Here is a 14011-nt window from a genome sequence, read left to right on the forward strand (position 1 = left end):
ACCAAAGCTACTAAGGAGGATTACAGAGTTTGGGAGTCAGTGACTTAATAGAGTCTAACAAAGGGTTGGACCTGAATGAGACAGTCACCCTTCAACATGGGGCCATGGCAGAGTGAACCAAGAACACTACAATGGGGGTGAGAGTGGAGCCATGATGGACTCACAGTTCATCACCTCCACCATCATGTGGACCACCTGATCACCTCTCCCTCAACCTCTAAATAACTCATTCCCTGACCGGGAATCGAACCCGGGCCGCGGCGGTGAAAGCGCCGAATCCTAGCCACTAGACCATCAGGGACCACACTGAGCTCTCCAACAACAGAGACTATAGACAATGACTCAAGAACACAGGACTCTGTGGTCTCAGCTTGAGATGCAGAAGGTCCACCAAGACCACCAGACACCTCAGCCCCCTAAAGACAGTCCACCCCCAGGATCCTGCCCCCTCTGCTCCAACTCAGCCCTCCATTCATAACGTGACTTTCGCTACGTCCGAACTGCCAAGTACTAACCTACGTCCTCCTGCTACGACCTGAACATGGCGGCACCACTCAGACACCCGAGAAGATTGGTGGGGAAGCACGACCTCTGCTGGCAGAGCACAGACACCGCAATTAGGTAGACAGCACCAACGAAAGCCCCACCTGCTGGCCTGACTGTGGTACTGCACTCCACTCTGAACGCACCCTTCACTCATTCTCTATTATTAAGCACGTTAACGCACCTGTAAAGGTGTGTTCACATTATATACATATTATATATTTATGCTTGGCCGTTTTTGATGAACTTGGGCGGTACTCTGGTGCAAAGATGAGGTCATGGAGCTGATCTGGGAGCAGTCCTGATGTTAAATGCTGTGATGAAGGACAGTGTAGAGGAAAAATGCGTCAAATTTAAATTTTAAACAGTTTAACGTTGTTGGCAGGACTCCAACCTGAGCAGGGAGACCCCAATGGATTTCTAGTCCATCGCCTTCACCACTCGGCCACAACGACCACATTCACACACTTTTGTAGGAGACTGAAATTAGACAATGAAAGTTCATGTCAGCACAGTCAAACATTTTTTGTCCTCTCTCAAAGACAAACTATTTGTGTGTGTGTGTGTGTGTGTGTGTGTGTGTGTGTGTGTCAGTGTTGTGACTGAGCGGTGAAGAAGACGACCTTCTGACTCCATTTTCTTTGTTGCTCTTCTATCAGTTCCTCAGTTTCTCTCATCAAGTGAAGCAGCTTTGACAGGTTTACTTCTCTGTGTGTTCACAACTTTGGTCTTTAAACTCCTGACAAACTCACCACGTCACACATTTGGTGAATTAAAGCAACAAATAATGACATCATGATGATTCAGGTTCGGGGGGCACGGCCTGGAGGAAGAGTGGCCGTCTAGCAGAGTTGCTGGTTCAGTTCTCACTTCAGCTGGTGACCATGTTGAAGTGTCCTTGAGCAAGACACTGAGCCCCTCATTGCCCCTGATGACCAGCATCCAAGACCAACAAGCTTCTGATTGGCTCTGATTCTCTGAGCCAAAATCCAACACAGGAAACAGAAACTCTTGAGGTTGTCTCACATTTTTTAAAGAAACTCAGCACAGGACAGTGATAGGAGGCTGGTTTCCTTGATGTGGGCTTCACCTCCACTGCTGTCCACATTTAAATGCTGGCTGATGCTGGTCCCCTGTTGAAACCTGGACCAGACCAGGGACCTTCAGACCTTCAGTCTAACGCTGTTCCAGCATTGGATGAAAAAGTCTGGTCCTCTCATCTTCTTCAACATTGACTTGTTCTACCAGGACAAGAGAATCTGAGCTTGGATGTCATTTAGCAGTCAAAGGCTTGTTAAACTGGTCAACATCAGCTGGTGTTCACTCTGATGATGTAGCGATGGTCTGGATTCTTCCTTCTGGAGCACCAAGCTGCTGGGAAGAAGCCTGATGATGTCAGAGTTGTGTTCAGTGGCTCCTGCTGGGTCCATTTCTGACAAATGGGCTCCAAAGAGTTCAGCTGTTTCAAAGGCTAAGAGAAAGCAGCACATCATGGCGGTCAGGAGACGAGGTGGCCGAGTGGTTAAGGTGATGGACTGCTGATCCATTGAGCTCTGCAGGCGTGGGTTCCAATCCCACGACGTTCCTCGTCGTAGGAGACTTTGGTTTCTGCTCCTAGATTCTGGAACGACTCTGAACTGTGAGGCTTTGCAAGAGGAGATTCTGCAGCACCTGAGAGCTGCAGTTCCAGGACCCCACAGCACCACCTACTGAATTGGATGATAAAATGCATTTGTTGGACTTTTGTTTTTTGGTGACAGCGCCACCTATCAAATTAGATGATAGCAAAATACTACTTTCTAACTGTAGTATTAAAGGTTTATTCATTCATTTTAAACTTTTTGGAGGAAACAACTGTAAATTAACCAGCAGTTACTGGTGATGCTTCACAGTTTCCAAGCTCAAACGGCCTCCTGCTTGTTGGACTCACAATTTCCAAAAAATGTAGACATCAAAAGTCAAATCATGTTTTTGTTTGGTTTTGTGTTGTTTTGTTTTTTACTGGAGGAAAACTTCAAATTGTGATGATGTGTCTGACTTAGAAACTGAACCCCCAAAAATCAAAAAGTCTCCTTCTTCTGTGCCGTGATCTCTGAGCTGATCATGATTGATCTCATCAATAATCCTTGGCAGCTGACCAGTCACACACAGCCCCCCCCCCACACACACACACTGAGACATGCAGCAGCTCACAGTAACTGCCTCAGTCACACAGCAGATAGACTCCTTTCTATAACAAGATAAGCAGTAGAAAATGGATGGAAGTGATGATGAACTGATGAACAGGTGATTTGTCCAAAAGTCAACATCAGATTCATTTCCAATCTGTGGAAGCAGTTTCATCTTGAGGTTCCAGGTAAGAACAGCCAGCTGTGGGCTGACACACATCTCTTCAGGAGCACTTCTATGCTCCAAACTTGCCAGGTTGAATTGTGTCTGTATTCTGAGGGCAGCAGGAGGACGGAGGAGTGAGGACACACACATTTGGAACTGAGAGCAGCTGTGTGTGGGATTTCCCCAGCAAAGATAAAACCAGCTCCTTCATGCTGGCTATGAAGGCTCACAGTCACACTGACCCAGCTACAAATACTTTGATATGCAACAGACTGGTTTCTCTTCTGGTAGTTTGTTATCAACTGTTGTCACATTTATGGATCAATTTAGCTGGTAAGATGAAGGCTCCAAAGGACCAGCTGGAGATGCCGGGGATTGAACCCGGGGCCTCATACATGCGAAGCATGCCCTCTACCACTGAGCTACATCCCCTCTGTCAGAGTCACTGTTTAACTGATGCAGCAACACAAACACAGACACAACATTTTTCTCCTTCATTTTAGGGATAAAAAGGAAGTCAGCCTGTGATCTCAAAGGCTCTGTGATCTCAGTAGTTTCACTGTGATGTCAGCCCACACAGCCTTAGACCACAGAGGCAAGTAAGGCTCCAGGAAGCTGAGGCTGCTCCGTTCTCAGTTCAGTCCAGAGTGAAGGTTTTCCTCTCTGAAGCTTTCCAATCCAGCCCAGATCCTCTCTGACTAGCAGGAGTCTTTGACCAGGAAATGAGAATTATATTGAACGTCTGCTCATCCTCAGAATGAAGTAAAAGTATTTGTGTTCCTAAAATAATCTTCAGATGTTAAGATCAATTATTAACATTGATTGACAGCTCTAAACTGACCCATCATCACTATACAGTTGCAAACTGAGGACTGGAATATTTAGAAATCCACAGTTGCTCATAACAACTGGTAGTACAAGTACACAGTAGAGACGACTGTAGGAAGTAGCAGTTGTGAGCCTTGAAAAAAATGCAGTAAAGACAGGAAGCCCCCATCACATTGTCAGTGTTTCAGTGACTGGCATTGTGAAGAGACTGAGACAAAGTCACGTTATGAATGGAGGGCTGAGTTGGAGCAGAGGGGGACAGGATCCTGGGGGTGGACTGTCTTTAGGGGGCTGAGGTGTCTGGTGGTCTTGGTGGACCCTCTGCATCTCAAGCTGAGACCACAGAGTCCTGTGTTCTTGAGTCATTGTTTATAGTCTCTGTTGTTGGAGAGCTCAGTGTGGTCCCTGATGGTCTAGTGGTTAGGATTCGGCGCTCTCACCGCCGCGGCCCGGGTTCGATTCCCGGTCAGGGAATGAGTTATTTAGAGGTTGAGGTGATCAGGTGGTCCACATGATGGTGGAGGTGATGAACTGTGAGTCCATCATGGCTCCACTCTCACCCCCATTGTAGTGTTCTTGGTTCACTCTGCCATGGCCCCACGTTGAAGGGAAACTGTCTCATTCAGGTTCAACCCTTTGTTAGACTCTATTAAGTCACTGACTCCTGCAAGGACAAACTCTGGTCAGTGTGGTCCCTGATGGTCTAGTGGCTAGAATTGGTGCTCTCACTGCCACAGCCTAGGGTTCAAGTCCTGGTCAGGGAAGCTGTGGATACCCTGAGGTTCTAGCCAACTATGGACTGATAGCTGACCTCCCCTCCTCTCTAAAATCCTGGAGAAAGCAGCTGCTAATCAGCTGAGTGACTTCCTCCATAACAAGAGTTGATTTGAGGGTTTCAGTCTGGTTTTAGAGCCCAGCACAGAGACAGCACTGGTAGAAGTCACTGGATATATAAATATATATTATAGATAAATATCGGCCGACTCATCAATGGCTGAGGAATACATTCAGTCAGTAGCATAACAGTCCTCTGAAGCTGTAACGTGAGCCCACTTCTACCGACTAGAGGAGAGGTAAAATTACACCTGAAATCTGAGGTTTGTCCCTCAAAAAGAACCGCGATGTACTAAAAGTTTCCTCCCCAGAATGATTCTATCAACAAACACTTTAAATTGATATTCTGGAGTTTTATTTCAGTCGCCTGGAATTTGCTGTGGAGTGAGTAAGATGGTATTTAAATGGCAGGCCTATCCACTCGCGCTAGCACGAGCATTGCAGATAGCGTCAGCAGGACCAGACCCAATGGGTCCAGAACTGTCTCCAGTTGCTGGGAGCACCCTGGTGAGCTGGGAAGGCCAAAGGTCCAGAAAAGTGAACCTCCACTTCAAGACTGCAGCTGCTCCAGAAAGCAGCTGCAGTCTTGAAGTGGAGGAAGAAGTGCATGGACAGGAACTAGGAGGAGAGACCACATCACCAATCCAGAACAGAGTTTAAAATCCTTCTCCTCAGTCTTAAAGCTCTGAAAGGAACATTCCAGGTAAAAAGGAACCTCAGATGTGTTCTTGTGTTTTTATTATTTCGAACGATGGCAGGGATTTGGTTTGAGAGCATCCATGTCTAACTAGGTTTTGGTGCATACTGCTAATTAGCTCCCACCGCAGGTCGTGGGGGCAGCAGATAAACAGACAAATCATAACAAGAACATCCACTCCAAATAGTCAAACACCAGGGTGGTGATCAAGTAGAGCCTCTGCATGTCAACAAAAGCACTGACAACTTTAAAAGAGAACAGAAAGTTTATTAAAAGACAAGTTTATAAGGACAGTTAAAGGTGTGTAGACGGCTGTTTACACTTTAATTCAGCTGTAGAAGAAGAAGACCTTCACTGTGAAAACTCATCCTGTGTTACAGCCGCCCCTCCAGGACGGTCAGGGACCAACTTCAGTCCTGGTCCTGATACACCGGAAATCCAACCAATCCCTCCCATAGGAACCATGTATTTGTTAAAGCAGCGCTCGCTGTGTCTGTGTAGGAGCCGGTACTGAGCGTATACTGCATGTGTACTACTACTAAAGGTACTTCACCGGAGGCTCCAGCTGATGTCACATATTTCTCCATCAGCTGGATGACATCACTGATATCAGAGACTCCGCCCACTCATTTATTTTCACACATCTCAAAGACAATTCAGTGTTTGATCAGGGATCAATACATCAATATAAAGATCAGTACTTGGTGCCAAGTGGATCTTTGATGGTGACCTCAGAGAAATCAGATCAGCCCTCACACCCTCCTGTCCAATGGTGGCTCCATGATTTCAGCTTCATCCTGTCTCTTTCCTGATGTGTTTTCCCTTCTGCTTTCAAAAACTCTTTACACCCACAACCTTCATGTCTGGCCTCCACCACCATGATTAGTTTCAGTTTCTCCTCAGCTTCAGTCACACAACACAGGATGGACAAAGGAAGTTTCTCTGTTGCGTCGTCTCAAGTTTTCCTGACCTGAGGAGCTTTGTTAACTAACTCAGCAAGACTGATGTCTCTCAGCTGTGTGTTCTCATCATTGTTCTCCATGTAGACACGTTGTCTCCACTGACCATAATCCACTCACCTTCCTTCATTCGTTGCAGTGTCCCAACCAGAGACCAGTCAGGTGGTCTCTGTTCCTGCAGTCATACTGGATATTCGCTATGTGAAGGGGACCAACAAAGTGGTGGTGGACGTGTTGTCTAGAGTTCCTCAGTGTGGTATTTGATTGTGACCGGTTTTCCTCTCTCTGGTTCTCCTCTTGTCTTTTCCTAGCCTCTTAAATTGCAACAAGAGATGCTGGACCACCGGAGCAGGCCACTGGTTCCCCTCCTGATAGTTTGACCTTATCTGAGCAGTCCAATGGGGGACGTATATGGTTTTTAGAGGTTTAGTGAATTATCATTTTGGGATTCAAGAAAAATTACATTCATGGTATTTTGGTAGCGGGATTCCCTTCAGGACCCTGTTCTTGTAGGGGGGTGTGATGGTCCCTTGGCTGATGTCTTTCATGATGTTTCTTGTGTTGCAGCAGGGAGCTGGAGAGTGGGGAGCTGTTCATTCCTCCTAGTTGGTTAGTTGCTCTCTTCATAAAGAACCCGCCTTGCCGGCCAGGAGCCGCTCTTCCTCCTCATCCATTGTCACTTTCATTTTCAGCAGCCAACATCTCTTCCTTACAGCTCCCTTACACTCATGCAACCATAACATTGACTCCATTGCCTGTCAAATCCCATGGCTCTTTTTGTTCTATTTTGTTTTGTTGTTGTTTTCTTGGTTAAAAAAAACATTATTTGGCTTCCTACCCACATCTCCCACTGTTTTGCCATTGCTTCAGAGCCAAGTCGTGAGAAATGGTTTCTCCCCAGTGTGGGTTCTCATGTGACTTTTCAGATGTCCCTATTCTGAGAATTTTTTACCACAAACTGAGCAGGGGAAGGGTTCTCCTCAGTGTGCATTCTCGTGTGTCTTTTCAGACATCCCTTTTCTGAGAATCTTTTGCCACACACAGTGCAGGGGAATGGTTTCTCCCCAGTGTGCATTTTCATATGTCTTTTCAGATGTCCCTTTTCTGGGAATCTTTTATGACATACTGAGCAAGGGAATGGTTTCTCCCCAGTGTGCACTTTCATGTGTCTTTTCAGACATCCCCTTTCTGAAAATCTTTTGCAACAAACTGAGCAGGGGAATGGTTTCTCCCCAGTGTGCATTCTCATGTGTCTTTTCAGATGTCCCTTTTCTGAGAATCTTTTACTACACACTGAGCAGGGGAATGGTTTCTCCCCAGTGTGTGCTCTCATGTGTGATTCTAGATGTGCCTTCACTGAGAATCTTGTGCCACAAACTGAGCAAGGGAATGGTTTCTCCCCAGTATGTGTTCTCATGTGTCTTTTCACACATCCCTTATCTGAAAATTTTATGCCACAAACAGAGCAGGGGAATGGTTTCTCCCCAGTGTGCGTTCTCATGTGTCTTTTCAGACATCCCTTTTCTGAAAATTTTTTGATACAAAGTAAGCATGGAAAAGGTTTCTCTCCAGTGTGTGTTCTCATGTGTCTTTTCAGACATCCCTTTTCTGAAAACGTTCTGCCACAAACTGAGCAGGGGAATGGTTTCTCCAAAGTGTGTGTTCTCATGTGTGATTTCAGATTCCCCGTTGAGAATCTTTTACCACAAACTGGGCATGGGAATGGTTTCACTCCAGTATGTGTTCTCATGTGTCTATTCAGACATCCCTTTACAGAAAATCTTTTGCCGCAAACTGAGCAGGGGAATGGTTTTTCTCCAGTATGTGTTCTCATGTGCGTTTTAAGATGTCGCTTTTCTGAGAATCTTTTGCCACACACTGAGCATGGGAATGGTTTCACACCAGAGTGTGTTCTCATGTGAGTATCCAAACTACTTCTGTAACGAAAACCTTTACTGCATGTTGAGCACCTAAATGGACGCTCATCCTCACTGACTTCTGTCTCAGATTCAGAAGGACCAAAGGTCACGTTCCTGATGATTTCTGATTCTCTTCCAGTTTTTAGTTTTTGCTCTTTTGAGCTGCAATGACTCACTTCCTGTCCTGGGCTCAGTTTCTGAAGCAAATTCCTCCTTGAGCCAAAGGGTTCCTTGTGCTCAGAGGTGGCCGTGTTATCAGGTCTGACCCAATCATCCTCACTGACTTCAGTCTCAGCTTCAGAAGAGTCTGACATCTGGTCTTCAGTCTTAGGTTGTACAAGTGTATCTGGATCTACCTTGCTGGCTGGTTCTGGTTCTGGTCCTCCACTCTCTTCTCCATCAGCTTCTGTTTTCAGAGGATGAATTGGGCTCCTGCTCAGAGACTCTTCTTTCAAGTTCTCCTCAGTTAGACTCTGATGAAGCTGTGGGAACTGAGGTTTCTCTTCGTCCCCTTCACTCTTCACAGGGACCAGAGTGAAGGGGAACGTGGTGATATCAGCCTCCTCCTGCCCTTGAAGCTGCGCTCCCTCCTCACTGGTCCAGAGCTCCTCCCACTCCTCTTTAATGTGGGGGGGCTCTGGGTCCTGCAGCTCAGGGGGAACCTCTTCTTTAATCACCAGCAGCTGCTCCACATCTGCAGGACACAAACAGCAACATCAGAAATCTCTTCATTTGACTCTGAAACAGCGGAGCAACAGACAGAAACAGAAATCAACTCAATGAAAAGAGACGTCCTGCTACTGACGACCAGTCAGCAAACTGGGAACAGAAACGCTGGCTTCAGATGCTTGGATCAACGTTGTGTCACCCAGGTCAAAGGTCATAGGTCCCCTCTGCTGAATGGTTTTGGTCCATTCATAATCACATTCACTCGTTGGAATGTTAGTGTCTATAATGGGACAAATGGACAATTCTTGAACGGCCAGTCCAACCCAAGGTCGCCAAGAAAAATCTTTCTTTTTTTAAAGTAGGCCTTTATAATATCCGTGTCAGCCTACATCTTAATGTCAAAAAAGAAGCAACATGCACAGCATCCTGGGCCAGCCTGACACACACACACGACACGGCAAGGCTGAGTGAAGCAGTCCTAGTCCCCTATTATCCAGCTAGAACCCTTCGCTCCCAGGATGGAGGGTTACTGGTGGTTCCTAGAGTTCTAAAAGTAGAATGGGAGCCAGAGCCTTCAGCTATCAGGCTCCCCTCCTGTGGAACGGTTTGAGTCCGGGATGCCCCCCCCCCCCCCCAAGACCTTCCTTTTTGATCAAACTTATAGTTAGGACAGCTTAAACCGGCCCTTCGATATTTTGCTGTAGGCTTCAACCTGGTTTATGCTTCTGCATGGCATCAACGCCGTACCTACACTGTCGACGCAGACCTACATGGACCCTACGCCGCAGCAGACGTGCACCTCCAAAATGTCCTGACTATTCATTGTGTCGACACGTCGTGACGTGAACATCAAGGACTGTGATTGGTCCGTTCAGAGGAGTCGCCGAATGCATTTAGAGGTGGAAGAACCTCCACGACAAAATGTGCGTCTCCGGAAGAAAATGGCCACAAGTCGTGTTTTTCATGTTCAAGGTTTTAAGTTTGATTCATGAAAACAAAGTCGTTCAAAGAGAAGCACTGGACTTTCTGTTGGAAATAGTTTTGTTTTGGAATCTGACAAGAGCCCCCGAAACCATAGAAAGACACAGCCACACCCCCTAGCAGCTTGGAGGTGAGCTGCAGAGCAACGCATTCCCTCAACACAGAACTGGGCACTGGGCTTCTCTCTCCTCCTCTCTGTCCTCCTATATGTGTCATACATAAATCACACACATTACTAACTCCTCTTCTCCCCTCATCCCAGATCCTGGTGCTGCTGAGGAGGCTGCAGACCTGAAGAGGCTCAAGCTGCCACCCGTAGCTCCACCTGCTCACGTCCCCGTCTGTCCATCAGTCTCTTCCTTTCTCTCTCTCTTTATCTCTGTCCCTCTCTTTCCTTCTGCATATCTGTCTTCCTCCATTCTCTGTCTTTGTCTCTGCCCTGCTCTCCTGCTCTCTTTCCCCCCAACCAGTCAAAGCAGAAGGCCGTCCCCACTGATCCTGGATCTGCTCGACGTTCCTGCCTGTTAAAAGGAAGGTTTTCATCACCACTGTTGCAGGATGTGCTGCTGATGGAGAACTGTTGGGTGGAGGTTCATTGAAGGAGTTTGGTGCTGGACCTGCTCTACTAGTAAAGAGTCATGAGAGAACTTTGTTGTGATTTGGTTCAAACAAATAAAATTGACTTGACTTGAACGTGATGATAGTGTGGAAAAACTGTCAAAAAGAATGAAGACAGGTGAGAAAGAAAAGGGAGGATTAAAAAGAAGAGATTAAAGAAAAGCTATGGTCCTGCTGAGTGTTGTGATGCTCATGTTTAGCTGTCAAGCTAGCAACTCTGGACTCACTGATCTGGACTGAAACTGCATTGAAATGAAACAACAGAGCTTCACTGGTGTCTGCAGGAGGTTTGCCTTTGGATTTTGTCCCCTAAATCGACTGTAACATTGGTTCATTCTGACGGGACTCATTTGGATATCATGTGACTTGCTGGAGACAGAGAGACTGCTGACACGTGTGTGTGTGTGTGTGTGTGTGTGTGTGTGTGTGTGTGTGTGTGTGTGTGTGTGTGCTGACTGAGTCCCACCAACATTGTGCTGCCTGCTCTTTGACTTTGTCTCAGGGGTTTTTCCAGCTGGTCTGGACCACTTGGTCTGATGAAGCTCCAGCTAGAATTCCTAGACTTTGTTTCCTGAGCTACTAAAACCTCCCTTTATGTTGGGAACAATGCAGCAGGTCCCTGGGGGACTCACCTGCTCTGTCCAGCCTGACTCGGGGCTTCAGCACGGCATCGAGCAGCAACCTCTGCCGGCGGTTCTCCCGCTCGTACTCCGCCACGGTTTCCTCCAGCAGAGCCACGATCTGCTCCGCGGCCGCCGCCAGCCGCTCGGTGAGCAGCGCTCTCAGCACCGGGACTCCAGCCGCTGAGTCTCCTTCTCCCAGCTGCAGCAGGAAGTCTTCAGCGGCGGCGAGGATCCGCTCCTGGACCGACACCCGCAGCAGCTGCGCGGCGCACATGTTGAGGTTCTACCGGCGCCACTCAGCCTTCAGGAGACAAAGACCGAGGCCGGGGGTTCACGGACTTCTCCTTCTTTCCTTGTTGTTTGAAAACCTCCCGCGTCTTCGTCTCGTTCTGTGAAGCGCGTTTTGATGACGTATGTGGTGACGTCCGAAGCCTCTTCAGCCGGCAGTGACCACGTGACTGATTCAGGACCTGCTTCTCCGGCTTGGCGTGAGATTCTAAATGTAAAGCAGTGAAACGCCGTGGTTTCCTCCCTCCTCGTCCAAAAGCGTTCGCTATTTGATCAAAGGAAGGAAAAACAAGTGACTCGATGTTGTGGAGGCTGAACTCAGAGTTGAGAGAACTTTCATTCTGATCTGAGAGCAGCAACAAAGCCACTGAGAAAAACTGAACCACTGTCAGAGTCGGCACAGCATCAGCAGTCAGGCTGTGTTCACACTGGGAGAAACCATCGGACAGAAACCTCCCTCAGTCACACTGAAGGAACCTGAACTGACTGCTGCAGCTGGGACACACACACACACACACACACACACACACACACACACACACACACACACACTCAGCAGGAAACATGAACAGAGAGATAAAAGCACAGGATGCCTCCTCCTCCTCCTTCCATAGATCAACTGATCTCCAGATTGACTTCAATTCTTTGATCAGAATTCTTCTTCCTCCTTGATAGATTTATTGATACTTTGTCATAGACGGTCCATTCCTATTGCAGGATGTTAAAGAGCAGAAGAACCAGGTTCCCATGTATGGAACTAGAATATTTATATACTGTATTGCAGTCGTTTCCAACATCCATCCATCCATTGTCTTCCACTTATTCCTGTTCAGGGTCATGGGGGTGGAGCCTATCGCAGAGTCTACAGGTGAGAGGCGGGGTTCACCCTGGACAGGTCACCAGTCCATCACAGGACCAACACATAGAGACAGACAACCATTCACTCTCACAGTCACACCTACAGTCAATTTAGAGTATCAATCAGCCTCGTCCCCTCTTGATGTCTTTGGACTGTGGGAGGAAGCTGGAGTACCAGAGAGAACCCACACAGGAACAGGAGAACATGCAGACTCACACAGAAAGATCCTGTGCTCCAGCCGGGACTGGAACCCTGAACCTTCTTGCTGTGAGGTATTTTTATCTCACAAGTGGAAAAATGTAGAATCTTCATGTCATTACATGTCGTTCTCCATTGGGTCACTAGGGGGCAGCACCTACCTGCATCACCAATATGAGCCTTCAGTCTGTCAGGGGGTAGAATTCAGTCACCACCAATGACATCAGAGTCAGAGTTTAGACATCAAAGACAGACATTAAAGCCTCTCTGATAAAACAAAAATATACTGCAATATTTTTTTCCAAAGTGAGACCCTCTTTATTCTCTAGTTTAATCTGCTGCAATAATAATGAGCATCTTTGTCAGTCTACTGATGAATGTCAGATATCTTTGATGACCAAACCTGGACGTTTGTCTCAGTTTGACTGGAAGTCTCATTCATTCATTTCTCCTCCATGATTTCCTGCAATGATTTCCTGGTTCTGCTCCATTCAGGTTCAGAGAGCTGAGATTAAAATCACTCAGGAATAAAAGAGGAGACACCAACAAGTCAGCATGGAAGAGGAGCAGGTTTTCAAACTGGTCACCCTGGCTGCTGGTCTGGGCCTCCCTTTGCCTCGGTGCTCCTTGAACCAGTGAAGGTCCTGGTCCAGTCTTCTCCACTGAGTCCTCGTCAACAGGGAGCACCTCCCCACCAGAGAGGTGCAGGGCAAAGGAAAGGAAAACTCCAACCAGAATGAACGCTGCACTAAAAACTGCCCTCCATTTCTTGAGGGGAACGTTGGGTCTTCCTCAGGCAAACGGCAGTCAGCAGTGGCTCAACATCTGAACTGAGCCCAGACCAGGTCAGCTGATCATTCACCAGCTCAGCCCCTCCCACTCATGACGAAGACCTTGAAAACCCCAACATCACCTCCTCCACCTCAGTCTGGCGTGTGTGGATGGAGGGCTGTGACGTCAGCAGCGATGACATCACTGACACAAACACACTGATCTCTGACTGGTCTGGTCTGAGTGGGATTCAGTGACATCACACAACCTGCACCAGATGAAGGGGCGGGGCATCCAGGAGCTGTGACATCACTGGTGACTCTTGTTGGGCCGCCTTCTTGGCCAAAGTGGAGGAGAACAGGACCCAAATACAGACGGGGGAGAGGAGCGTTCAACAAAAGGAGGCTTGAATGATGAAAAGACAAAGAACAACAAAGGAACTCAAAGCACCAACAGAGGAGAAAAGACAAAGTAGCAAACAAAAGCCAAACTTCCACTGGAAACTTGGAGGAGCTGGAACAGGAGGGAGAGAACATGAGGCTGAGAACCCTGGAGAGTGAGAGGTGGACAAATCCACCAGCGCAGCATCAGGAGAGCAAAGAAACCAGAAGGAGCTTTGAGGAGCTGCTGACATGCAGCCAGGGAGCGTCTGCCTGAGATGGGAGGAGCTGCTCATCCACCCAGATGGAGAAGCAGCCATCTTGCTCTTCTGACGCCGACCGGCAGAAGGAACAGAGGAGGTGAGGGGCCTCACGTTGTCATGGCAACATGGAAACATTCCACTCTGTCAGCGATGCCTCCATCAGACGCACTTTGTCTTTGTGAAGATCAAAGTGAAAGGAAATAATAAAATAAAACAATGAAGGCTGCATGAACTGAGTGACACACTT

At 47.5% G+C, this 14011-nt stretch overlaps 3 non-coding genes across 3 annotated transcripts; 1 reads left to right on the plus strand and 2 right to left on the minus strand.

Annotated features, from left to right (window-relative positions):
• Positions 1-229: 229 nt before the first annotated feature.
• trnae-uuc (transfer RNA glutamic acid (anticodon UUC)) lies at positions 230-301 on the minus strand. Its single transcript has one exon. It is a non-coding gene; the product is annotated as a tRNA-Glu (tRNA).
• Positions 302-3237: 2936 nt separating this feature from the next.
• On the minus strand, positions 3238-3309 carry trnaa-cgc (transfer RNA alanine (anticodon CGC)). The gene has a single exon. It is a non-coding gene; the product is annotated as a tRNA-Ala (tRNA).
• Positions 3310-4107: 798 nt separating this feature from the next.
• On the plus strand, positions 4108-4179 carry trnae-cuc (transfer RNA glutamic acid (anticodon CUC)). The gene has a single exon. It is a non-coding gene; the product is annotated as a tRNA-Glu (tRNA).
• The last annotated feature ends 9832 nt before the right edge of the window (positions 4180-14011 follow it).

The sequence above is a fragment of the Aulostomus chinensis genome, chromosome 1 (assembly GCF_037954235.1).
Source record: "Aulostomus chinensis isolate RoL2024-O1b breed Wild chromosome 1, RoL_Achi_v1.0, whole genome shotgun sequence".
Classification (NCBI taxonomy): Eukaryota; Metazoa; Chordata; class Actinopteri; order Syngnathiformes; family Aulostomidae; genus Aulostomus; species Aulostomus chinensis.